This window comes from Physeter macrocephalus, chromosome 18 (genome assembly GCF_002837175.3).
Source record: "Physeter macrocephalus isolate SW-GA chromosome 18, ASM283717v5, whole genome shotgun sequence".
Classification (NCBI taxonomy): domain Eukaryota; kingdom Metazoa; phylum Chordata; class Mammalia; order Artiodactyla; family Physeteridae; genus Physeter; species Physeter macrocephalus.
Window position 1 is genome coordinate 69,898,524 of NC_041231.1, and position 24,598 is coordinate 69,923,121.

Here is a 24,598-nt window from a genome sequence, read left to right on the forward strand (position 1 = left end):
CGCCTCTCACTGCTGTGGCCTCTCCCGTTGCGGAGCACAGGCTCCGGACGCGCAGGCCCAGCGGCCACGGCCCACGGGCCCAGCCGCTCCGCAGCCCACGGGCCCAGCCGCTCCGCGGCACGCGGGATCCTCCCGGACCAGGGCAGGAACCCGCGTCCCCCGCACCGGCAGGCGGACTCCCAACCACTGCGCCACCAGGGAAGCCCCTCATTCTTTTTTTTTTTAATTAATTCATTAATTTACTTTTGGCTGTGTTGTGTCTTCGTTGCTGCACGCGGGCTTTCTCTAGTTGTGGTGAACAGGGGCTACTCTTCGTTGTGGTGCGCAGGCTTCTCATTGCGGTGGCTTCTCTTGTTGCAGAGCACGGGCTCTAGGCATGCGGGCTTCAGCAGTTGTGGCTCACGGGCTCTAGAGCACAGGCTCAGTAGTTGTGGTGCACGGGCTTCGTTGCTCCGCGGCATGTGGGATCTTCCCGGACCAGGGCTCGAACCGCTGTCTCCTGCATTGGCAGGCGGATTCTTAACCACTGCACCACCAGGGAGGTCCGCTACTCATTCTTTAAAGACATTTTTAAGATGTCACAAAGCAGTGGAGTATGTGACCTGGGCTGGGGAACCTGAGAGGGATGTGGTCAGGTTGTGCTGGGAATGGGACTGACCACACCCTGTATGGAGTCAGGGGAATTGAATTGAAAACGGGCTCTTGCAGGAGGTGTTCTCATTGTAGGTGTTGTGGTTGTTAGAAGTGATACATTACGTTAGAGCTTCATAATATCCCTAGCCTACAAAGTGTTAGATTCTGAGTCACATCGTCCTAGTTGTAACCTTTGCGTGCAGAGGGGTTTTAAGCACTGTGGTTGCCTTCAGTTTTTGGAGCTTGTTATGTTTCATTTCCTTTCACAGTCCTTTGGGAGTAGCTTAGTAGTCAGGGGCAATTTCTCATGCCATCCTTCAGTGAAAATATTTTGGTGTCTTCTGAGCACTAGGCCACACCTTGGCCATCTCTTTATTTCTTTGAGGAACTAGATTCCAAGGGAGATTTTTCTCTACTTTACCAGCTCTCTCTAGAACAACTCATGACTTAGCAGCACATGACAGAGTAATTGGAGATTGCTGTGAACAGTCATTACAAGTGGCTAGAGCTCAAAAAGTCTCTTGGGTTTATGGTCTAGATTTGAGGTTAGTAGCTTAACAGAGGTGAGATCTATTGGCTTCTAGGAGCTAAGACAGGAGTTTAAACATTTAGGTTTCATGCTCTCAATCTAAAAAGTGAGTGAGTGGGGGTAGGTGATCTTTACAGTTTCTTCTATCTCTAATATTTTGATTTTGTGTAATTGCATCCACTTTACTTGGACTGATCCCTCAGTTGAGAACTGAAGCCTGCAAGAAGCTGATGGAAAGTTAGTATCCTGACTTGCGTTTAAATTGTGCCACTCTTGTTGGTTCATCCTGATACTGATTCTTTTCTTCACATGTTTTGGATTATACATTGTACGTTGTTACTTCTGGCATTAGTGTTCATTTTTAGGGAGTGTGGGGTTTTTTTTAATAGACTTCATTTTTAGAGCAGTTTTAGGTTCATAGAAAAATTGCCCAGAAAGTGTAGAAAAATTGCCCAGAAAGTGTAGAAAGTTCCTCTATGCTCCTTCTCTACCTCACCCCCACAGTTTCCCGTATTACTAATATTGTGTGTGTGTGTGTGGCATTAACATCTTGACTGTGTCGTACGTTTGTGGTAATTGATGAACCAATATTGATAGGTTATTGTTAACTAAAGTCTGTTAGGGCTCACTCTATTTATTCATTCATGCATGCACGCATGCATGCATGCAGTGCCGGGTCTTAGTTGCGGCATGTGGGCTCTTAGTTGCGGCATGTGGGATCTAGTTCCCTGACCAAGGATCAAACCCGGGCCCCCTGCATTGGGAGTGCAGAGTCTTACCCACTGGACCACCAGGGAAGTCCCAGGGTTCACTCTTGGTATTGTACAGTTCTTTGGGTTTTGACAAATACATAATGTTATGCATCCACCATTACAGTATCACACAAGATAGTTTCACTGACATAAAAATGTTCTGTGTTTCATCTGTTCGTCCTTCCTCGAAACCCCCTGAACCCCTGGCAACCACTGATCTTTTTTTGTCTCTGTAGTATTGCCTTTAATGGAATGTCATATACTTGGAATCACACAGTATGTAGCCTTCTCAGATTGACTTCTTTCACTTAGTAATATGCGTTTAAGGTTCCTCCATGTCTTTTTTGCCTTGTTAACTCATTTCCTTTTATCACTGAACAATATTTAATTGTCTGGATATACCACAGTTTATCCATTCACCTATTGAAGTTCATCTTGATTGCTTCCAAGTTTTGGCAATTATGAATAAAGCTGCTATAGACATTCATGTGCAGGTGTTTGTGTGGACATAAATTTTTAGCTCATATAAGTAAATACCTAGGAGCACGATTACTGGATCATGTGGTAAACCTATATTTAGCTTTGTAAGCAGCTGCCAAGCGAGATTTCAAACTGGCTGTTTTCACTGCGTTCCCACCAGCAATGAGTCTCGTTGTCCCCATGCTCGCCAGCATTTGCTGTTGTGTTTTGCATTTTAGCCATTCTAATAGGTGCGTACTTGTATTTCATTGTTGTTTTAATTTGCACTTCCCTAATGACATATGATGTAGCACAACTTTTCATATGCTTCTTTGTCGTCTGTATATCTTTGGTAAGGTGTCTGTTCAGATCTTTTGCCCATTTTATTTTATTTTTTAAAATTTATATATTTTTGGCTGCGTTGGGTCTTCGTTGTTGAGCGCGGGCTTTCTCTAGTTGTGGAGAGCAGGGGCTACTCTTTCTTGTGGTACGTGGGCTTCTCATCGCGGTGGCTTCTCTTGTTGCAGAGCACGGGCTCTAGGCGTGCAGGCTTCAGTAGTTGTGGCACGCAGGCTCAGTAGTTGTGGCTCGCGGGCTCTAGAGCACAGGCTCAGTAGTTGTGGCGCATGGGCTTACTTGCTCCGCGACATGTGGGATCTTCCTGCATCAGGGCTCGAAGCCGTGTCCCCTGCATTGGCAGGCAGATTCTTTTTTTTTTTTATTAAATTTATTTAGTTTTGGCTATATTGGGTCTTCGTTGCTGCACACGGGCTTTTCTCTAGTTGCGTTGAGCGGGGACTACTGTTTGTTGCCGTGCGCGGGCTTCTCATTGTGGTGGCTTCTCTTGTTGCAGAGCACAGGCTCTAGGCGCGTGGGCTTCAGTAGTTGTGGCACGTGGGCTCAGTAGTTGTGGCTCGCGGGCTCTAGAGCACAGGCTCAGTAGTTGTGGTGCACAGGATTAGTTGCTCCGCGGCATGTGGAATCTTCCCGGACCAGGGCTCGAACGCGTGTCCCCTGCATTGGCAGGCAGATTCTTAACCACTGCGCCACCAGGGAAGTCCTTGCCCATTTTAAAATCGGGTTTGTTTTCCTTCTTTGATTTTTAATTGAGGTATAATTGACATATAACATTATATTAGCTTTAGGTTACACATAATAATTCAGTATTTGCATACATTTTGAAATGATCACCACAGTAAGTTTTGAAGAGCCTCTATACTATTCTCCATAGTGGCTGTACCAATTTGCGTTTCCACCAACAGTGCACAAGGTTTCCCCTTTCTCCACATCCTTGCCAAAACTTGATGTTTCTTATTTTTTTGATAATAACCATTCTGACAGATGTGAAGTGATATCTCATTATAGTTTTGATTTGCATTTCCCTGATGATTAGTGGTGTTGAGCATCTTTCCACGTGTCTGTTGGCCGTCTGTATGTCTTCTTTGGAAAATGTCTATTCAGATCTGTCCATTTTTTAATTAGATTTTTTTTTTTGGTATTGAATTGTATGAGTTCTTCTGTATATTGGATATTAGCTCCTTATCAGATACATGATTTGCAGATGTTTTCTCCATTCAGTAGGTTGCCTTTTTATTTTGTTGATGGTTTCTTTTGCTGTGCAGAAACTTTTCTTTTTAAGGATTTATTATTATTTATTTTTTAAAAAATTTTTGGTTGCGTTGGCTCTTAGAAGCATGTGGGATCTTTCGTTGCAGCGCTCGGGCTCTTTGTTGTGGCCCGCGGACTTCTCTCTAGTTGTGGCCTGCAGGCTCCAGGGTGTGTGGGCTCTGTAGTTGTGGCGCATGGGCTTAGTTGCCCCATGGCATGTTGGATCTTAGTTCCCTGGCCAGGGATCAAACCTATGTCCTCTGCATTGTAAGGCGGATTCTTTACCACTGGACCACCAGGGAAGACCCTGTGCAGGAGCTTTTTAATTTGATGTAGTCTCACTTGTTTATTTTTGCTTTTGTTGCCTTTGCTTTTGGTGTCAGATCCAAAAAAATCATCACCAAGACCAACATCAGGGAGCTTACTGCCTATGTTTTCTTTTAGGAGTTTTATGGTTTGGGGTCTTACATTCAACTCTTTAACGCATTTTGAGTTAATTTTTGTGTATGGTGTAAGATAGCAGTTCAGTTTCATTCTTTTGTATGTGTCTGTCCAGTTTTCCCAACACCATTTTTGAAGAGATTGTCCTTTCCCCGTTGTATATTCTTGGCTCCTTTGTCATAAATTAATTGGCCATATATACGTGGGTTTATTTCTGGGGTCTCTTATTCTGTTTCATTGATCTGTGTGTCTGTTTTTATGCCAATACCATTGCGTTTTGATTACTATAGCTTTGTAATAATTTGAAATCAGAGTGTATGATGCCTCCGTCTTTGTTCTTCTTTCTCAAGATTGCTTTGGCTATTTGGGGTCTTTTGTGGTTCTGTACAAATTTTAGAATTGTTTTTTCTAATTCTGTGAAAAAAGCCATTGGAATTTTGATAGAGATTGCATTGAATCTGTAGATTGCTTTGGGTAGTATGGACATTTTAACAATATTAATTCTTCCAATCTATGAGCACAGAATATCTTTCCATTTGTTTGTGCCTTCAGTTTCTTTCATCAATGTCTTAAAGTAGTTTTCAGTGTACAAGTCTTTCACCTCCTTAGTTAAATTTATTCCTAGATATTTTATACTTTTGGATGCAAAAAATGAGATTGCTTTCTGAATTTCTCTTTCTGATAATTCATTATTAGTGTATAAGAAATGCAAAAGATTTTTGTATATTGATTTTTGTATCGTGGGTTGTTTTCTTAAAAATATTTTATTTATTTATTTGTTTTGGCTCTGCTGGGTCTTACTTGCGGCATGTGGGATCTTTGTTGCGGCATGCAGACTACTTGTTTGCGGCATGCAGACTTTTTTTTTGCTGCATTGGGTCTTCATTGCAGTGCACGGACTTCTCATTGCAGTGGCTTCTCTTGTTGCGGAGAATGAGCTCTAGGTGCGTAGGCTTCAGTAGTTGCAGCACGCAGGTTCACTAGTTGTGGATTGTGGGCTCTAGAGTGTAGGCTCAGTAATTGTGGTGCATGGGCTTACTTGCTCTGCGGCATGTGGGATATGCCCAGACCAGGACTCGAGCCTGTGTCCTCTCCATTGGCAGGCGGATTCTTAACCACTGTGCCACCAGGGAAGTCCTGCATGCAGACTCTTAGTTGCGGCAGACTCTTAGTTGCGGCATGCATGTGGGATCTAGTTCCCTGACCAGGGATCGAACCTGGCCCCCACTGAATTGGGAGTGCGGAGTCTTACCCAGACCACCAGGGAAGTCCCTGTTTTCTTATTGTTGAATTGTAAGAGTTATTAGTATGTTTGGATACATGTCCTTTATCAGATATGTGTTATGCAAAGATTTTCTCCCAATTTGTGGCTTGTCTTTTCTTTCTCTTAACAGTGTTTTTCACAGAGTGGAAGTTTTTAATTCTAATGAAGTCCAACTTATCAATTTTTTCTTTCATGGATTGTGCTTTTGGCGTTGTATCTATAGAGTCTTTGCCAAACCCAAAGTTACCTAGATTTTATCCTGTGTTATCTTCTAGAAGTTTTATAGTTTTGCATTTTACATTTAGGGCTATGATTCATTTTAAGTTAATTTTTGTGAAAGGTATAAAGTTTATGTCTAGATTCATTTTTATGCATGTGGTTGTCAAGTTGTTGCAGCACCATTTTTTGAAAAGTCTAGCCTTTCTCCATTGAATTACCTTTGCTGTTTCGTCAAAGGTCGGTTGACCAAATTTGTGTGGGTCTATTTCTGGGCTCTCTGTTCTCTTCCGTTGATCTGTTTGACTTTTCTTTTGCCAGTACCACACTGTCTTGATCATTGCAGCTTTACAGTAAGTCTTGAAGTCCAGGAGTGTCAGTCCTCCAACTTTGTTCTTTTCCTTCAATATTATGTTGGCTATTCTGGATCTTTTGCTTTTCCATATAAACTTTAGAATCATTTTGTTGATATTTACAAAATAACGTGCTGGGATTTTTATGGGGATTGTGTTGAATCTATAAACCAAATTGGGAAGCATTGATATCTTAATAATGTTGAGTCTTCCTATTTACGAACATGGAATACCTCTTCATTTATTTAGACTGGTTTCTTTTATCAGAGTTTTGTAATTTTCTTCATGTAGGTATTGTTCATATTTTGTTAGATTTATAATAAATTATTTAAGTTTTCATGCTAATTAATTTAGATGGTATTATGTTTTTCAAATGCTAATTTCGAATTCTAATTGTTCATTGCTGGTATGTGAGAAAACAGTTGACTTTCGCATACTAACCTTGTATCCTGTAATCTTGCTATAATTGCTTAGGTCCAGGAGATTTTTTGTTGTTGTTGCTTCTTCAGGATTTTACATAGCAAATTATATCATCTGCAAACAAAGACAGTTTTATTTCTTCCTTCCCAATCTGAATACCTTTTATTTCCTTTTCTTATGGCTTTAGCGAGGACTTCCAGTACCATGTTAAGTACAAGTGGTAAGAGGGGACATCTTTGTCTTGTTTCTGATCTTAGGGGAAAAATATCTTGTTTCTCACCATTACGTATGATGTTAGTTGTAAGTTTATGTATAGATGTTCTTTATCAAGTTGAAGAAGTTCCTCTCCATTCCTAGTTTTCTGAGAATTTTTATCATGAGTGGGTGTTGGATTTTGTCAAATGCTTTTTCTGCATATGTTGCTATGATCCTATATGATTTTTCTTCTTTATCCTGTTGACATGATGGATTACGTTAACTGGTTTTCAACTGTTGAATCAGAGATATTGGTCTGTCATTTTTCTTTCTTTTAATGTCTTTGTCTGGTTTAATTCTGCCCTCATAGGATGAGTTAGGAAGTGTTCCCGCTGGTTCTGTTTTCTGGAGTAGATTGCAGAGAATTGGTATCATTTCTTCAGTGCTTCTTAGAATTCACCAATGTGACCATTTGGGCTGGGTGCTTTGTGTTTTGTAAGGTTATTAATTATTGATTCAGTTTCTTTAATAGATATAGGCCCATTCAGATGCTGTATTTCTTCTTGTGTGAACTTTGGTAGGAATTAGTTCATTTTATGTAATTTACCAAATTCGTGGGCATATTGTTCATAATATTCTTTTATCTTTTTTTTTTTTTTTTTTTTTTTGCGTTACGCGGGCCTCTCACTGTTGTGGCCTCCCCTGTTGCGGAGCACAGGCTCCGGACGCGCAGGCTCAGCGGCCACGGCTCACGGGCCCAGCCGCTCTGCGGCATGCGGGATCCTCCCGGACTGGGGCACGAACCCGTGTCCCCTGCATCGTCAGGCGGACTCTCAACCACTGCGCCACCAGGGAAGCCCTCTTTTATCTTTTTAAAGTCATGGAATTGGTAGTGATGGCCCGGCCCCTCTTTCATTTTTTGATAGTAGTAATTTGTGTCTTCTCTCTTTGTTTTTTTTTTTCCTTGGTTAGCTCAGCTAGATATTTATCAGTTGTATTGATCTTTCCAAAGAACCAGCTTGGAGTGTGGTATTTTGGGTTCGTATTACAGTTTAGAGTCATAATAAGTCTTGGCTTTGAGTCAGTCTCTAAATTTTTGTCAGTAGTTGCTAAGCATACGTGTGCACAAAGGCATACATATTAGGAGTCAACACAGATATTTGTAGAACTTTTTAGAGTCCATAGACTTTTTAAGGCTTTCATTATTAACAGAATGGTTATATGAAACAATAGTTATTTAAATCAGACTGTTGATTTCAGTAGGTGGTAAATCGAGTAATATAGATTTAAGGGTCAGGCAGAACAAGTTTTCATGCTGGCTCTTCAGGGTAGCTGTGTGTCCTTGGGCAACTGGCTTCACCTCTTTTTAGTTTCATCTTTCTGAGCATGTTAAAGTTTATAAAATGCAAGTTCTTTTTTTTTTAAATCTTAGGTTCTATTACTTTATTTATAAATTTATTTATTTTATTTATTTTACTTTTGGCTGCATTGGGTCTTCATTGCTGTGCATGGGCTTTCTCTAGTGGTGGTGAGCCGGGGTTATTCTTTGTTGCGGTGCGCAGGCTTCTCATTGTGGTGGCTTCTCTTGTTGCGGAGCACGGGCTCTAGGCATGTGGGCTTCTATAGTTGTGGCACAAGGGCTCAGTAATAGTGGCACGCAGGCTCTAGAGTGCAGGCTCAGTAGCTGTGGCGCATGAGCTTAGTTGCTCCATGGCATGTGGGATCTTCCTGGACCAGGGCTCGAACCCATGTCCCCTGCGTTGGCCGGCAGATTCTTAACCACTCTGCCACCAGGGAAGCCCAGGATGCAAGTTCTTATTTGACTATTTAGTATGAAAAATAGAGCGAATACATATTAGGTGTCTAGCATGATACTTAGCTCATAGTAGACTCTCTGTTGTAGTTATTGTACTAAAAGACAACATCTATTAGCCTCATTAAAGGCTTTCTGGATGTCTTCATTTTCTAGGCCATCAGTAGATGATAGGGCTTTCCTCTTGTTCTTTGATATATGAAGCTGTATTTCTTCCCATATAGAGGTTTGTTTATTGTAAGTGGCGGTCCTCTTGACTTGTACATTTAAAATTTGAGAAGCAAAAAGCTATCTGTGGGAAAGCTGTCCAGTTTGGGAAACTTTTCTTTGTAACCTTCTTGATCACGTCTTGCATTCCTCAGTTGGTAGATGCTACATGTGTCATGGCCTTGCTTTTTGGCCAGGTGTTTGCTAAGGTTCTTAGTCATCCAAAATGAGTGCTTATTTTTGGATTGACTCCAAGGACAGGATACTGAGTGCCTTTTGGGAAAGCAGAAAAGGAATCTGGCAAATAGAGCAGATTTGGGAGGCTGATTAAATATAGATCTCAGTAGAGTCTCTGAGAAAGGCTCTGGGATTAAAGTAAATCTAAACATATTACAAATAGGGACAAAGAAAGTGAGAAAACTTGGACTTAGTTAAAACCAACTTTTTGTTGTTGTGTGTGTGTTTTTTTTGTTTTGTTTTAATTTTCCAAAGTAATATGCCTTGTTCAACTATTTTTACTAGTGGAAGTGGTTACAGTGCTTACTAAATTATGGAGAAATAACTTTAAAAAATTAGTTTAAACAAAAAAGCTTAAGGCAGCAAAATTCAATCTATCTAACCTGTAAGTATATATTTTCAAAAATAATTGCCATGTGTCTTTCAAGAACAGGATGTAATTGTTAGAAAGGAAATAATCTGCTTGCAGAAGTCACCTTGGCTACACAGAACTAAAGCAGAGAGGAGGTTCTTAATAAAATGATTCTGAGAAGGGGGTGGTTACTTGTATCATAGCTGTCTTGCTTCAGAGTAAACATGGCGCTTGAATCAGAAGTCTTTGCCGTGGACTAGTTGCCTGGCAGGGGTTCGCCGCAGGTGGGGGATCACTTGCTGCATTTTGGAAAGAGTGTATTTTGATTTTGTCAATGGAGGAAGATACTTAAGGCAGTCAAGATCATTTTGGAGGTTATTTCAGGCATAAGGCAGTGACTTTGGAAATGAAGAGGAAGGGACAAATTTGTGATCTGTTTTAGAATGTAGACTATCTGGGATTTGCTAAACCCCCCCGCCCCCCGTTGACTCATTCACCTCCCTAATCTCACTATCACTTAAACTAGCAGTAGGTCACCATTTTGTACAATTCCTATAATGTGTTCTAAAATCAACCAGCCTTTGAAATCACTGACCTATTTGGTACCCTCCCCTGGGGACTGCTACTGCTGTCATTTGGGCAAGCTTGTTCTTAGCCTCTGTAATTGAAGAGCTCCATTCAGAAGCAAATGGGAATAATTGATTTTCATCCTCCAGAGGCTGGAAAAATCAGAGACCACAGGAGGGTTTTTAAAAAGGAGACCAAACCCAGAAATAAATTTACTCCAGAACCCCTTCTTAAAAGAACTCTCTTAAGAATCTTGTAACCGGAAGCCCATCTCTCTGGAATAGATCTGGCTCAACTTAAAAAAAAAAATGGGTGTGTGTGCTGTTAAAGGAAAAATTGTTCTGACACTTGTTAAAAGAGTAAGGAAGATTTTCAGACTAGTGCAGTAGGAGTATTGCCATAGGGGAGAGAGACCAGGCTCATCTTCATATACAACAAGGACCAGTGGGGATCTTTTGGCCAAAGAGGAGGGTGAGTGACTCAGTGGGTGGAAAATTTCTAAGAGGAGACATCAAGGATAGGGGGATTCTTGCGAAACTGACCTAACAGGATTCTTGCTATAGGCAGGCCAAGGACTTAGACATCAAAGAGGGGGGATGAGGAACTGGATCAGATATCAAGGGTGGGAGAACTCTTGATAAACTTACTTAACAGAATTCTTGCTAAAACTGGGCTGAGCAGGTCAAAGATAGGATGGGGGCCAAAGTCAAGGCCTAGATGAAAAGAGTGTTCAGAGGAGCCTGACTAAAATTTGGTAAGGGAGAGGGGTGTGTGTGTCTGTGTGTTTGTGTTTTATTTGAAAAGTAATACATGCCTCACCCCTAGAACAAATCAGTCTCAACAGTTTGGTATAGAGCCTTCCATATGTTAGCATAGGCTTAGAAAAATACACTGTTCTTACAGAAATGAGATCATACTCTACATACTGTTATGCAAGTGCATTTCCCACTTCATGTATCTTCCACGTTTTTTCATGTCAGCACATATACACTGGTCTCATTCTTTAGGATACTTTGCTTCACTTTAGATATTGATGCCAAACCCTTATATTTTAAATTCCAGTTTGTATATTTTTTCACATACGTTATCCCATTTATTCCGTAAAACAACTCTCTCAGGGTAGGGATAGGACAAGTGACATGTCTACTTTATATAAAGTTTAGGTGATCTACTAGCGATTTTGTAGCTAATACAATGTGTCAAGTCCAGGATTCACTCCTATGGGTCAGTTGCATGTGTGAAAAAAAAATTAGATCTTTGACATTCAGCTTACAAATTAGCAACATTCAGAGTACTGTTTTTGTTGTGATGCTTGGGACATTTAGGAAATATATGTGGTGTGTATTGGACCTAGAATCGGATAATAAATTTCATTTGAGGTGTACATCACTTTTGCATTATTAATTTCTATCTTGAAATTTTGTTATTTTACCTTTCCTTAAAACAACAAAATAATCATCTTTAAATACTTTAAGATTAAATGAATTCAGTCAGCTTGTAGCTTTCATTATAATGTTGATGCTTTCAGTAGTTACCTTAAGTAACAAGGTTTGTCAGCTAATTGGATTTCTGGAAATGTTAATAGGAGTCTTGGTTAACTACCTCTATTCATTTCCCTCTGGGACCCGGTTGCTACCTAGAATATAGTGCCTCTCTTTCAAGACTCTTTATTGGTTTCCTATAACCCTGGAGAGAAAAAAAAACGAGTAAGACAGAATGAATGAGGGGCGGGGGGAATGTGAAGCAGGGCGGAAATGAAAGTGTATGAGCTGTGGGAAATTCATTTTATTCAGGAATGAGAAAAACAGCTGAGAGAGTGGTTTTCAAGAAGTTGTATATAGCACAGTGTTAAGATTTTGGAGTTAAACCAGTGTCACCCATTCCAGCTCTGTGACTCTGGTTAAGTTATTCATCCCCGTACTTGTCAGTTTCCTAGGGTTCCCTTACAGGGTTCTGGTGAGAAGTAAACAGTGAGTTGTTTAATCCACTTAAAGTATACTTGGCTCATAGCAAACATTTAATATTGGCTGTTATTTCCAGGCCTTTTAGACTCAAAATTCCAAGAAAAGGGTCTCAAAGTCTGGATGGAGTAAAGTGACCATATAATTTATTGTCCAGGCCAGGATCCTGTTAATAATTATGCTGGGACAACAGATGTAAGCCAGGATTTATGTTTTCCCTAAGTTGGAGGAATCTTTGCCCCCAAATGTGACTGATTAAGGCATCTTGCCTTCCTACCCAGCTCAGTTAAGCCTGTGGACTCTGACAAGCCAAGGAGCAAATCATTCTTAAAAGCTTTTCTGCGTGCGTGTGCGCGCGCACACACACACACACGCACACACTCTCTCTCTCTCTCTCTCTCTCTCTCTCTCTCTCTGTCATATACTCACTAAACAATAGAAGAAACCTTGCTTTTTCTTTCCAGGTAACATGTTACCTTAGAATGTGAATCTGCACATATATTTAGACAAATCTGTACAGTATTTTTTACTCAAAAAATAACTTGACAGGATATTTGAGTTCTTAGAAATAGTTTCCATAATCTAAAAAAGTAATTTACCATAGCCGTCTTTAAATAGCTAGGCCCCCTCATGCTTTTATGTGTAGATTTCTCTTACCTGTGTAGATTTCTCACACCTTTATGTGTAGATTTCTCTTACTGCATGTACCCGGTACAGTGCTTTCTTGACAGTGAGAATACGGTGGTAAACATAACATATTCCGATCTCCCAGAAGTTGCTTGTGGTCTAGTGAGAAAGGCAATCAAATAATGACAAATACAGAGCTCTGAACTGAGATGATTGTCATCAAGGCAGAGTACGAGGAGCTCTACAAGTAGCTCATGAAGAGCCTTGCCTGGCCTGGGGAGGAAAGGAAAGAGTTCCCTGAGGAGGAGAGCTTTGCTCAGTGCTGAAGGGGAGTTGAAGAGGCAGGATGGAATGGGGGGTTGGGGAGGAGGCAGGAGGGAGCCTGACCTTCTAGGAAAGAAGAGCCTGCATGAGGAGTGCAGAAAACTAGGAAGTGTTTGCTCTTAAAAGATCACCTTGGCTGCAGTGTGATCACACACCCTTCCCCCCTGGTTGTAGAGCCCTTTCATCCCTTTTTCTTGAGAATGGGTGCCAGGATGCCATTCATCCGAGCGGTCACCCGTGTTCCCTTAGCGTTTTCACAGTTCTTTTATAGCACGAATCACACTGCATTATAATTTTTTGCTTCTATGCGTCTGAGGTTCTTTAGGGCAGTGGCTTGGTCTCATTTATTATAAGGAACCTAGAATAGCACAGTGGCTTTTCCGCTCCTTCCCCCTCCCCACAAATATTTGAACATTTACTCGGTGCCCCGTACTGTGTGCTTGCTGTTTGGGAAGGTGGTACAAGACGGCACGGTCCCTGCTATCATGGAGCATGCGGTGTGACAGGAGTCAGAATTTTGAACTCTGGAGACCATTTTCATGCAGTTCAGCACTTCTGTGACTTTTCCTGCTGTTGCGGAACAGAAACAGTGAATGCTGGAGTGTTAAGAAGCCAGGCTAAGGTAAATTGAATCAGATAAAAGATAAGGGCCCCCAAAGTAATAGCATAAACAGTGAGGGAAATATGGCTTGTAAAAATGTGATTATACATTATTCCTCATGACTGCATCGCAGTAAGAGCAGAGCGCTCCTGCGGTGGTATCATGTCTCAGGTTGTCACATCCATGTCCATGTTGAGACTGTGCTCCCTCCTGCCAGCATTCCCATTCCCCCTTCCCCTTCCCCGCGTTGAGAGGGAGGCAGTGATTGAAAATAGCAGTTACTGGCGTGAATGTACAAGGTTTCTAACAGTCCCTGCTCTCCAGGAACTTGCTGGTTTGTGTGTATGTGTGGAGGGCGGAGGGGTGGGCATTGTGTGTGCACAGATTACTGACTAGAAACAGAAGACCCTTGCTCTTGGCAGGAGAGGGGAGAGCTCCTTGCTGGCTCTGTGGGAAAAGGGGGCCATCCTTCCAAGTTTTTTGTGTGAGTTGTGTCACCTGTGAGGTTAAAATGGGGCGTTGCCTTTTCACTGTGTTTCTCTCTCATAAGGGAATAAACCCTTCAAAGTCACTGCCCTTTGTCACGTTTCAAACACAAAATGCATGGCCGCAAAAGCCAAGGTGACCAGAAATATACATTTCATAGTTGACAAGGACTTGTCTAGCCTGACGTGTTGTGTCAGAATTGTTTCTGCACCATCCTTACCAGGGGGCATTTGTACACACCTGAGTTCTTTTCTGGGAAAGCAGCCACTTCTAGCTCTTAGCTCTGAGCTTCAGGTGTTTCCTCCATATTTCTGATTATTATGCTTATGTTGCTATTTCTTGATTTTAAAATTTTACACATCCTCTATCAGTCTTTGTTATGGAAGAGCAGGGTTTATCTTTCTTGCACTCTCTCGGTCCACTGCCTCCCCCTTCATCCTTTAGACATATCACAATTTTTGGTTACATCAGTATCTAATGTTCATGTTTATATTATTATGGCTATTAGTATTATTCACCTGCTGAACCAATTAATATACTCCAATCCTTTTTTTTTTTCTCTCATTCTGCCTCTCTTGTTGGTTTTCTGAGTTTCCTATGTCCAGCTCACTCTTAGTCCCCAAACTAAAACCATACTTTTTAAATCCCTAAATATTCTCTTCCACATTCCAGGGAGACCCATCAGTTGATCTTGTCAGTTTTATTTTCTCCCACAGGTGCCAAAGCCCTGCATCCTCTAGTGATGGTTGGATATTTCTGAGGCTTGCTGTACACTTGATTCCCTTTGCCTTTTTTTGTCCTGTTTCCTAGATGCCTGTCTTCCTCTTTCTTGGTTTGCTCTTTATTTGGTAGAGCACATCCTCCAGTCACTTCCTGATAAAAGGGTGTGTGGGAGGTAAAATTTAAGACTCTGCATGTCTAAAAATGTCTTTATTCTCTGTTTATACTTGACTGATTCTTTGCCTGCTATAGGAGTCTAGGTTGGAAATCATTTCACCTTCGAATTTTGAAAGCATTGCTCCTTTGTCTTATGGCTTACAGAAATGAAAGCCATAAGACTTTTTGAAAGTCTTGAAATTATTGAAAATTCTAATGCCAGTCAGTCCTTTGTATGAGAACTGTTTTTCCTCTCTGGAGACTGTATTCTCTTTATCCCATGTATTCTGAAATTTCACAGTGTGCCGTGGGATGGGTCTTTTTAAAAATTATTTATTGTACTAAGTATAAGATGGACTCTTTGAACTGGAAGTTCATATCCTTCAGTTCTAGGAAAATTTATTTCTTTGAGAATTTTCTCCTCTCCTCTTTCTTTCTCTGGAACTCTTGGTCCTCTAATTTTCTTATCTTTTCTCTGGAATTTCCTATCTCTTTTTTGGTTCCACTTTCTGAAGGATTTACTGAGCTTTATCTTCTAGCTCTTTATTTATATTTATATTTCTACTGTAATTTTTTTTAAAAATTATTTTATTTATTTTTGGCTGCGTTGGGTCTTTGTTGCTGTGCTCAGGCTTTCTTTAGTTGCAGCGAGCGGGGGCTACTCTTCATTGCGGTGCGCAGGCTTCTCATTGCGGTGGCTTCTCTTGTTGCAGAGCACGGGCTGTAGGCACGCGGGCTTCAGTAGTTGTGGCACGCGGGCTTCCATAGTTGTGGCACAGGGGCTCAGTAGTTGTGGCTCGCAGGCTCTAGAGCGCAGGCTCAGTAGTTGTGGCTCATGGGCTTAGTTGCTCCACGGCATGTGGGATCTTCCCGGACCAGGGCTCGAAACTGTGTCCCCTGCATTGGCAGGCGGATTCTTAACCACTGTGCCACCAGGGAAGTCCCACTACTATAATTTTTTAATTTCCAAAAGCTTTACACTGATTGTTCCAGTTTTTTCTAATCCAGTTCTTGTGTGATAATAAGCTTTTTTGGTTTTGGTTTTATTTGGTTCCTTAGAGTCCCTTTATTCTGTTTGTTTTGTGCTCTCTCTTTTCATGTTAAACGCTTTCCTCAAATGTATGGTGATCCTTCGTTGTCATTTTAATTTAAAAGTGAGACACCAAAAAAGCCGATTGGATGGTCTATATAGAGGTGGGATGAACTTGTCAGGGATGGGTTTTATATGCTCTATCTAGGGTGTTTGGGCAGGAATCCACCTGCTTTGTTGGGGAATCCCTGAAAGTCAGCATGTATTGAACCTTTCTGTGGAGTCATTTGGTTTCTACAGGAAAAAATCTTCTAACCTTCTGTTTGCAAGTGGAGGGTAGGGCTCTTAGCATTTTGGGAGCCAAGTGGGTGAGCAGGTCTGGAACCTTGTCCTTCAGGATGTAAACTTCCTTTTAGGGGCTTTGTTTTCAGTACAGTGCCTCTTCCTAACTTCTGCTGTTCCTAAAGTCCCTGGGTTTAGAGCCCACCTGGTTCAGTTTCTTCGCAAAATAAATCCACCTTCTCCTGCCTGGGTGCAGGGGTAATAGTCTCCTGGCTGCCCTGGATGTGACCAGAGACCTGGTGGGCTAATGCTGCTGCATACAGAATTTGTATCAAGTCCTCGTTTTCAGCCCCTCCTCATCTCTGGTCTCCTGTGCCACCAGGTACTTCTAATCACTGACCCTTCCCAGGGTGCTTGTGTGAATTGGCATCCCCTTCTCTGGATGCAGGGATTCACTTTCTCAGCTTTGCTAATTTATCTACTTTTCATCTTCCAAAAATGTTGACATTTTTTTTAGAAGATGTTGGGGGTAGGAGTTTATTAATTAATTTATTTATTTTTGCTGTGTTGGGTCTTAGTTTCTGTTCGAGGGCTTTCTCTAGTTGTGGCAAGCGGGGGCCCCTCTTCATCGCGGTGCGCGGCCTCTCACTATCGCGGCCTCTCTTGTTGCGGAGCACAGGCTCCAGACGCGCAAGCTCGGTAGTTGTGGCTCACGGGCCTAGTTGCTCCGCAGCATGTGGGATCCTCCCAAACCAGGGCTTGAACCCGTGTCCCCTGCATTAGCAGGCAGACTCTCAACCACTGCGCCACCAGGGAAGCCCAAAAATGTTGACATTTTATGTTCATTGTTATCCTTCTCGTGTTCTTTTTTTTTGGTTTTTGTTTGTTTGTTTGTTTTTTTGCAGTACGTGGGCCTCTCACTTCTGTGGCCTCTCCCGTTGCGGAGCACAGGCTCCGGACGCGCAGGCCCAGTGGCCATGGCTCACGGGCCCAGCCGCTCCACGGCATGTGGGATCCTCCTGGACCGGGGCACAAACCCATGTCCCCTGCATCAGCAGGCGGACTCTCAACCAGTGCGCCACCAGGGAAGTCCTCTTTTTGTTTGTTTGTTTGTTTTTACTGTCATTTTAGTGGGTTTCAGGATTGAGCAGAAATAAAAATACATGTTCAGTTTTTCCCAGTCAACTAGAATTCCTTTGGCATTGTTTTGGGGGTTTCTTGTTTGATTGTTTCATGTCTGTAAGTTGTGTCTTTCTCCAAAGATCACAAGCTTCTTTGACAATGGGAATGGTTTCCTAGACTCCTTATTATCTCTCCTTTTACCCTCAACAGTTAATTATGTAGAAAGCATTTTAGTAAGGATGTGTCAAATTCATTTGAGTAAGATGAAGTCTTTTTAAAATTAGACTGACTTTGGACAATGTTTCCTTCTGTTGGAAAACTGCCAGTCCTTCCTGAGGTTCAGAGATAAATCTGCCTTTGCAAGGATAACTAAAAGAGGAAAACAGAGAAGGCCTTTGGCAGAAAAAGGCTGATGAGACAAACTCCTGTTTAGACCTTAATGATTTAATGAAGAATTGATGGAGAGCTGCCCAGAGCCTCTTTTCCCCTCAAGTTTGTTGCCATTGCTCCCTCTTCACAGAGTCAGTGATGGAGCAGGCCCTTTTCCGACTTGGTGTTCTGAGAGTCTTTGGCTTCCTGAGAACTAATGTAGGAGGAGACCCACAGGGCTCCAAGTGTTTTTGTGTTTTTTTTTTAAATTAATTAATTTATTTATATTTGGCTGCATTGGGTTTCTGTTGCTGCTCGCGGGCTTTCTCTAGTTGTGGCAAGTGGGAGCTACTCATTGCGGTGTGCGGGCTTCTCATTGCGGTGCATGGGCTTCTCATTGCGGTGGCTTCTCTTGTTGCGGAGCACGGGCTCTAGGCATGTGGGCTTCAGTAGTTGTGGCACGTGGGCTCAGTAGTTGTGGCTCGCGGGCTCGGTAGTTGTGGCACATGGGCTTAGTTGCTCTGTGGCATGTAGGATCTTCCCGGACCAGGGCTCGAACCTGTGTCCCCTGCACTGGCAGGCAGCCTCTTTTCCCCTCAAGTTTGTTGCCATTGCTCCCTCTTCACAGAGTCAGTGATGGAGCAGGCCCTTTTCCGACTTGGTGTTCTGAGAGTCTTTGGCTTCCTGAGAACTAATGTAGGAGGAGACCCACAGAGCTCCAAGTGTTTTTGTGTTTTTTTAAAAAATTAATTAATTTATTTATATTTGGCTGCATTGGGTTTCTGTTGCTGCTCACGGGCTTTCTCTAGTTGTGGCAAGTGGGAGCTGCTCATTGCGGTGTGCGGGCTTCTCATTGCGGTGCATGGGCTTCTCATTGCGGTGGCTTCTCTTGTTGCGGAGCACGGGCTCTAGGCATGTGGGCTTCAGTAGTTGTGGCACGTGGGCTCAGTAGTTGTGGCTCGCGGGCTCGGTAGTTGTGGCACATGGGCTTAGTTGCTCTGTGGCATGTAGGATCTTCCCGGACCAGGGCTCGAACCTGTGTCCCCTGCACTGGCAGGCGGATTCTTAACCACTGAGCCACCAGGGAAGTCCCTCCAAGTTGTTTTGTCTCAATAGTTAAGGTCAAGAGCCTGAATAAACTAGAAGGAATACGCATTAGAAGTCAGACGTGGGATTTTGTTTCAGTTCCACGTTAATTATATGTATGACAATCAGTAAGTCATTTGGACTTCAGTTTTCTTACCTGTAAGATGGAAATAACAACATGTATTCCCTACTTTATAATATCGTTGTAAGGGCAACATACATGTTTGTCAACATTTGAGCATTGTCATTTTAAACTAACCATGTAACCATGGTGTTCCAGACCCTCATCTGCCTACTGACTGGACATCTACACATGGGAGTCCAAATTCATTTCATCCGCAACTAATCCAAAACCAAACTCCCTGTGCCTCCTCCCCTCCCCTGCCACAATCACAAAACAAAGCAACACTGGTTTTTCTCCTCAAATTACTCTCTCATTAGCCACTGAATTGTTCACACACACCTGCACCACCCCCCCAACCCAATTTGGTCACCAGATCCTGTCTTTTCTATTGAATCTGCCCTTTTTTCTCAGCGCTCCTTACCACTGCCTTTGTTCAGGTCCTTATTTTCGTGCCTGAATTGCTAACTTCTAGCTGGGCTCCCTGTATCTAGTCACACATTTCTTCCAGTCTATCGTCTATACAAATGCTTAGCATAATGATTTTTTTTTTCAAATTCTGAAATATTTAAAACCATCAACAGTATGGTGAATAAGAAATTCACTGTCTAAGTTCCCACTTCCCAGCTGTCAACAGAAGGATTTTTGTAAAACTTACATCTGATCATTCCCTGCTTGAAACTTTCAGTGGCGCACAGGACCCTTCGTGACCTGGCTCTGCCTGCCTCTCCATCCTCGCATTCACCATCATGCTCCAGCCACTCACAAGTACTTGCACTTGCCCCAGTTTGCTGGGACCACTCAGGAGACCTTGAATTTGGGCGTTTCCTCCTTGTTTCTCCTGCCTGGCTGATTCCATCTAAGCTTTAAAGGCTCAGCTTAAGTGTCTCGTCTTCTGCAAAGCCTCCCTTATTCCCATTTCCCCGTGAGCTATGCTTTGCATACTTCCCAGAATTCACACACTGTGTCGTCATTTGTTTACTTGTCTGACTTCCCCACTCTCCTCAAGGGTGGAGGCTATAACACTCTGGCGCGTGGAAGATAGTGCCTAAACATTTATTCAGTTGAACTGGATTGGACACTCTGCCAGCCCATTGAGATGCCATTACTTGTCTGTGTGAAGTAAGCAGTTAGGTAACTGGACAACATGAAGCAAGCTTGCTGACAGCTAAGAGCCACTGTAGGATATCGTTTAGTCCTGATTCCACAGAGTAGTCACAGATGAAAGTGGACTGGCCACTTTGGTTCCAACTTATGGTTCTTCTGTCTCTGTGTTTTATGTAAAGATATCTCAGAGGCAGTATGCTTACATGTCCCATCAAGAGATTGTTGCCTTTTTTTTTCCCCAGTACGAGGGCCTCTCACCGTTGTGGCCTCTCCCGTTGCGGAGCACAGGCTCCGGACGCGCAGGCTCAGTGGCCATGGCTCACGGACGGGCCCAGCCGCTCTGCGGCATGTGGGATCTTCCCAGACCGGGGCACGAACCCGTGTCCCCTGCATCAGCAGGCGGACTCTCAACCACTGCGCCACCAGGGAAGCCCTTGTTGCCATTTTTAATGGATAGAGAGTAGCAGGTTCGTTACACTACACAGAGATCATGTCACACTGGGGTCGCAGGTTAGGAAAAACCGAATGTTAGAAGTTGCAAACTGGTAGCCCTGGGCAGTTCCTTGCACAGTGCTGTGCTCTTGGAAACATGAAGGATTCCCTTAAAGGGCTTAAAATATATAGTATGGGAGCACAGCATAAAGAATTCACTGTGGTCCAAGGTCAAATGTAATCAGTGCTGTGGTGATGGTGCACTAAATGTTTAGGGATCTCCTGTACCTTTTTTTTTTTTTCCTGGTTCTCTTGTTGCTCTATGCTCTGCTTTTGTTTGTCAGTGATCAGCCCTCTGGTACTTACTGCTTCAGAGAAACCTAATAGGACAGCTGTGATAAGGAGGAAGGCCTAGATTGTAAATAGCTCTTTTCTTGGGCTGCCAAAAAGGAAGAAACTTGGGTGGAGGGGGATGTTACTACCATCCTGTCTGAAGCTAAGATTCCAAGCAGAGAGATGACAGTTCTCCATCTTCATTTAGGTTTTATTTAATATATTCCCCATTCCCCCAAATTTTTCCACATGGGCATTTAGAAGAAATGCTAGTTAGAGAAAAAAGAGGGGAAAGGCCTTACCCAGTTGGGAAAGTTGCAGCTTTATGCAGGAAAGTGCTTATCTTTCTGCCTTTTTTTTTTCTAACTGTTTTGAGGTAGTTTTAGTGCTGGTGTGGGATATCCAAACTTAACCACCTCTAAACCGGAGACATGGAGGTAAAAGTTAGAAAATGACAGAGGGCTTGCTCAGTTCTGCCTTTTTGTTAAAAGCAAGGGCAGTTAAACCTCAGTTTTAAGGTTACTTTGGGACCTGGATTGAGATGGTTGAAGAGGTAGCAGATTCCTAATGCAGTACTAGGAGCTGGCAGACCTGAGCTCCCAGCTGCTTTAACTGGTGTTACTATTCCCTTTTTCCCAACTCCTCTTGTTTATTCCAGTCATCTTGCTATTGTGTGCAACCTTGTATGACCGCATCTTCACTTCATCTTGTCATCCGGTTAGATCACAAAGTCCCTCTTTGGCCAAAGGCCAAGAGCACCATAAATGGGAGTTTTGGATCTGCCACTGATTTGGCTTGTAATTTGGGGCAAATAATTTGTTTTTGGATTTTAGTGTCACCTAGTTTATAATAGAATGATGAGTTTTTGTCTTGTGGGGCAATTTGAAACTAAGTATGAAAATTGTACCTCCTAGATTTTCCAGATCTGTTTCACTTTCCATCGTTCTATTCATTGTCAGGCACAGGTATATCATTTTTGGTTTAGGAAATGAGGTATAAATGTGACAAAGAGATCATTGCTTTTACCTCTTTGGAAGGTGCTATAGGAATCCAAGCTTAATGGAGGATGGGAACACCAGGAAGAAACTCAAGCTCCTGACCTTGTCACCAGCTTCCTTAATTGACAAGGAACAAATAATGTAGCTGTCAGAGTTACACATGTCCTCTCTTTTCACTTAAAATTTATCTTAAGCTTTTAAGCCAAATACCTACATGCTTATTAAAGTGACCCATGTCACACATATACAACCATTTATTATTAACATTTCATTTTTTCTCTTCTTTTCCCTGTACGTAGGTTCCTTCCCCTCTTTAAAAAAAAATTCTAAAAAGACTACTACATGAATGTATTCTCACTGTGTTTTACATAGTGTGGTAGAACACAGAGCAGAACGTGAAAGACCCCCTTCATCACTCTGTGGTGCCCCTGCGACACAACACTGGATGAGCATGCTTCCCATCGCCATCTAAGGGGTGTGTGTGTGTGTGTGCATGTGTGTACTTATAAAATGAGGGCTCATCTTTTTAATATTATACACTGACTTCTTTTTTTCACTTTGCTGTAACACAGCATATCTTATAAAATCTTTCCACGTCAGGACACATAAGTCCAACTTGTTTTCTTTTCTTTCCTTTGTTGTTGTTGTTGTTATCTGTTATGTAATAATTCATTTTATTGGGGTACCTGGTATTTAACTCCCTACCTATAGGTGGACGTTAAGTCTGTAGTTCTTACTCTTACAGTGGATCAGTCCTGAACAAGGATGTGTCTTTGTGCGCATGTACAAGCGTTTCTGTTGGATAGCTGCCTGGAAGTGGAAATGCTGGCCCAGAGTGGATGCCTATTTTTGGTTTTGGTGGGTGCTGCCAAATTGTCTTCCCAGAGGAATTCACCAATTTAAACTCATACCAGTGGTATTTAAGAGTGTTTGTTTCCCTGATCTTTACAAGCATTTTATAATGTCATTATTTTCATTTTTGTCAGTCTGATAGGTGAAAAGTGGTATGTGATTATTTTAATTGGCATTCTTCTAGGTTGTGTTTCTGTAGATCTAGACTTGTCTGATTTCTGCCTTTTAGGAATCCCTCAACATTGCCAGTTACTTGATAACATTTTTTCTTATTTTCTTAGGCTGAATCTCTCTATCTATTTTATGTCCATCAATTATCTGTGGTGTAGGGTGGGAATCGTTTCACTTCATACAACTTTAGACAGGAGATGGGGTAAACTTGTGCACTCAATCCACAATCCTGATAAATGTCTCTCATATATATTTTTTCTCTACAATATTTACAATTTCTTTTTTCTCCTTAGCATTATATTGTAACCTCTCTTTGTCTTATTACATAGCAATATAAGTAGTATATAATATTCTATGTGTCTCTGCCTTAGTTATCATAGTCATTTCTCTGTTGATGGACTTTTGGGCTATTTCTAAAATTTTATTGTTATAAATAATGCTGCTTCCAGCATCTGTGTATAAAGGCTCTGGGCCCAGATGGTTTTACTGGTGATTATAATTTTAGTGCTCTATGTCAGTGATTCCTGAATATAGAAATGTGTAGATAGCTGCCCAGGTGATCTGTGATTTAAACCTAATACTGATATCACCCAATAACGATAGCACAAAAAGCAAAAACTTTAGACCAGCTTCCTTTATGAATGCGGATGTGAAAATGCTAGGTAAAATACTCTCAAGTAGAAGTCACTGATATGGCCCTAATGGATAATGGCCAAATAAGGTTTATTCCAGGAATGAAAGAATGGCTCAATATTAAGAAAGCTATTGATAACATTTTAGTTGGTTCACTGTGAAAAACTATGATATTATCCACAGATGCAAAAACATATTTAAATTAAACAGTGTTTCTAATACATTTAAAAAGGAAAAAAATAACATACTTCCTTTACATGTTACAGAGTGTCTACCTCAGACTAACTGCCAATAACATTAGCAGGACAAAACAAGGCTGCCCTCTACTACTTGATAGTATTTTAGAAACTCTGGCCAATGTAGTAAGGTATGAAACAGAAGTCAGAATTAAGGCTTTGAGGATTAAATGAGATGACATTTCAACCGTCTTAGTCTGGTATTTCTGATTCAAATAAGGCACTCAAATTGTAGATTCTGTTGTTATTCTTTTTATTACCAATAAGACATATTCACAAAGGAAAGACAGAATTGTCCCTTGCATCTTAACACATGTATCCTGGTGCTTTTATGAATGTGGGTTCTTTGATCTTGTTCCTTGTGGTTGAGTGATCCTGATTATCTGGTCTAGAGTTTCTCTCAAGCCTTCAGTCACCAGGAGTAGAGGTGGGTACTCAGTACCTGTAACTGACTGAATGGTTTGGTTCAGTGACTTTTTAAAATTTTTGGCTGCATTGGGTCTTTGTTGCGGTACGTGGGCTTCTCATTGCAGTGGCTTATCTTGTTGCAGAACATGGGCTCTAGGCGTGCGGGCTTCATAGTTGTGGCACGCGGGCTCAGTAGTTGTGGCTCGCAGGCTCTAGAGTGCAGGCTCAGTAGTTGTGGCACACGGGCTTACTTACTCCTCAGCATGTGGGATCTTCCCGGACCAAGGATCGAACTGGCGTCCCCTGCACTGGCAGGCGGATTCTCAGCCACTGCGCCACCAGGGAAGTCCCTGGTTCAGTGATATTTTTGATGACCTTTCAACGAGCTGTTCTTACAATCCTGACAGTACTCAGAGACACGAGTCCCAGACTGAGTGAATAATAAAGTTACCAATGAGGAAAATGATACAGGAAAACAGACTCTGAAATGATGACAC

At 42.1% G+C, this 24,598-nt stretch overlaps 1 protein-coding gene across 4 annotated transcripts in view; it reads left to right on the top strand.

Moving 5' to 3' along the window:
• The window catches only part of ANKS1A (ankyrin repeat and sterile alpha motif domain containing 1A), a 200,330-nt gene that overhangs the window by 54,676 nt on the left and 121,056 nt on the right, over positions 1-24,598 (top strand). The window lies entirely within an intron of this gene.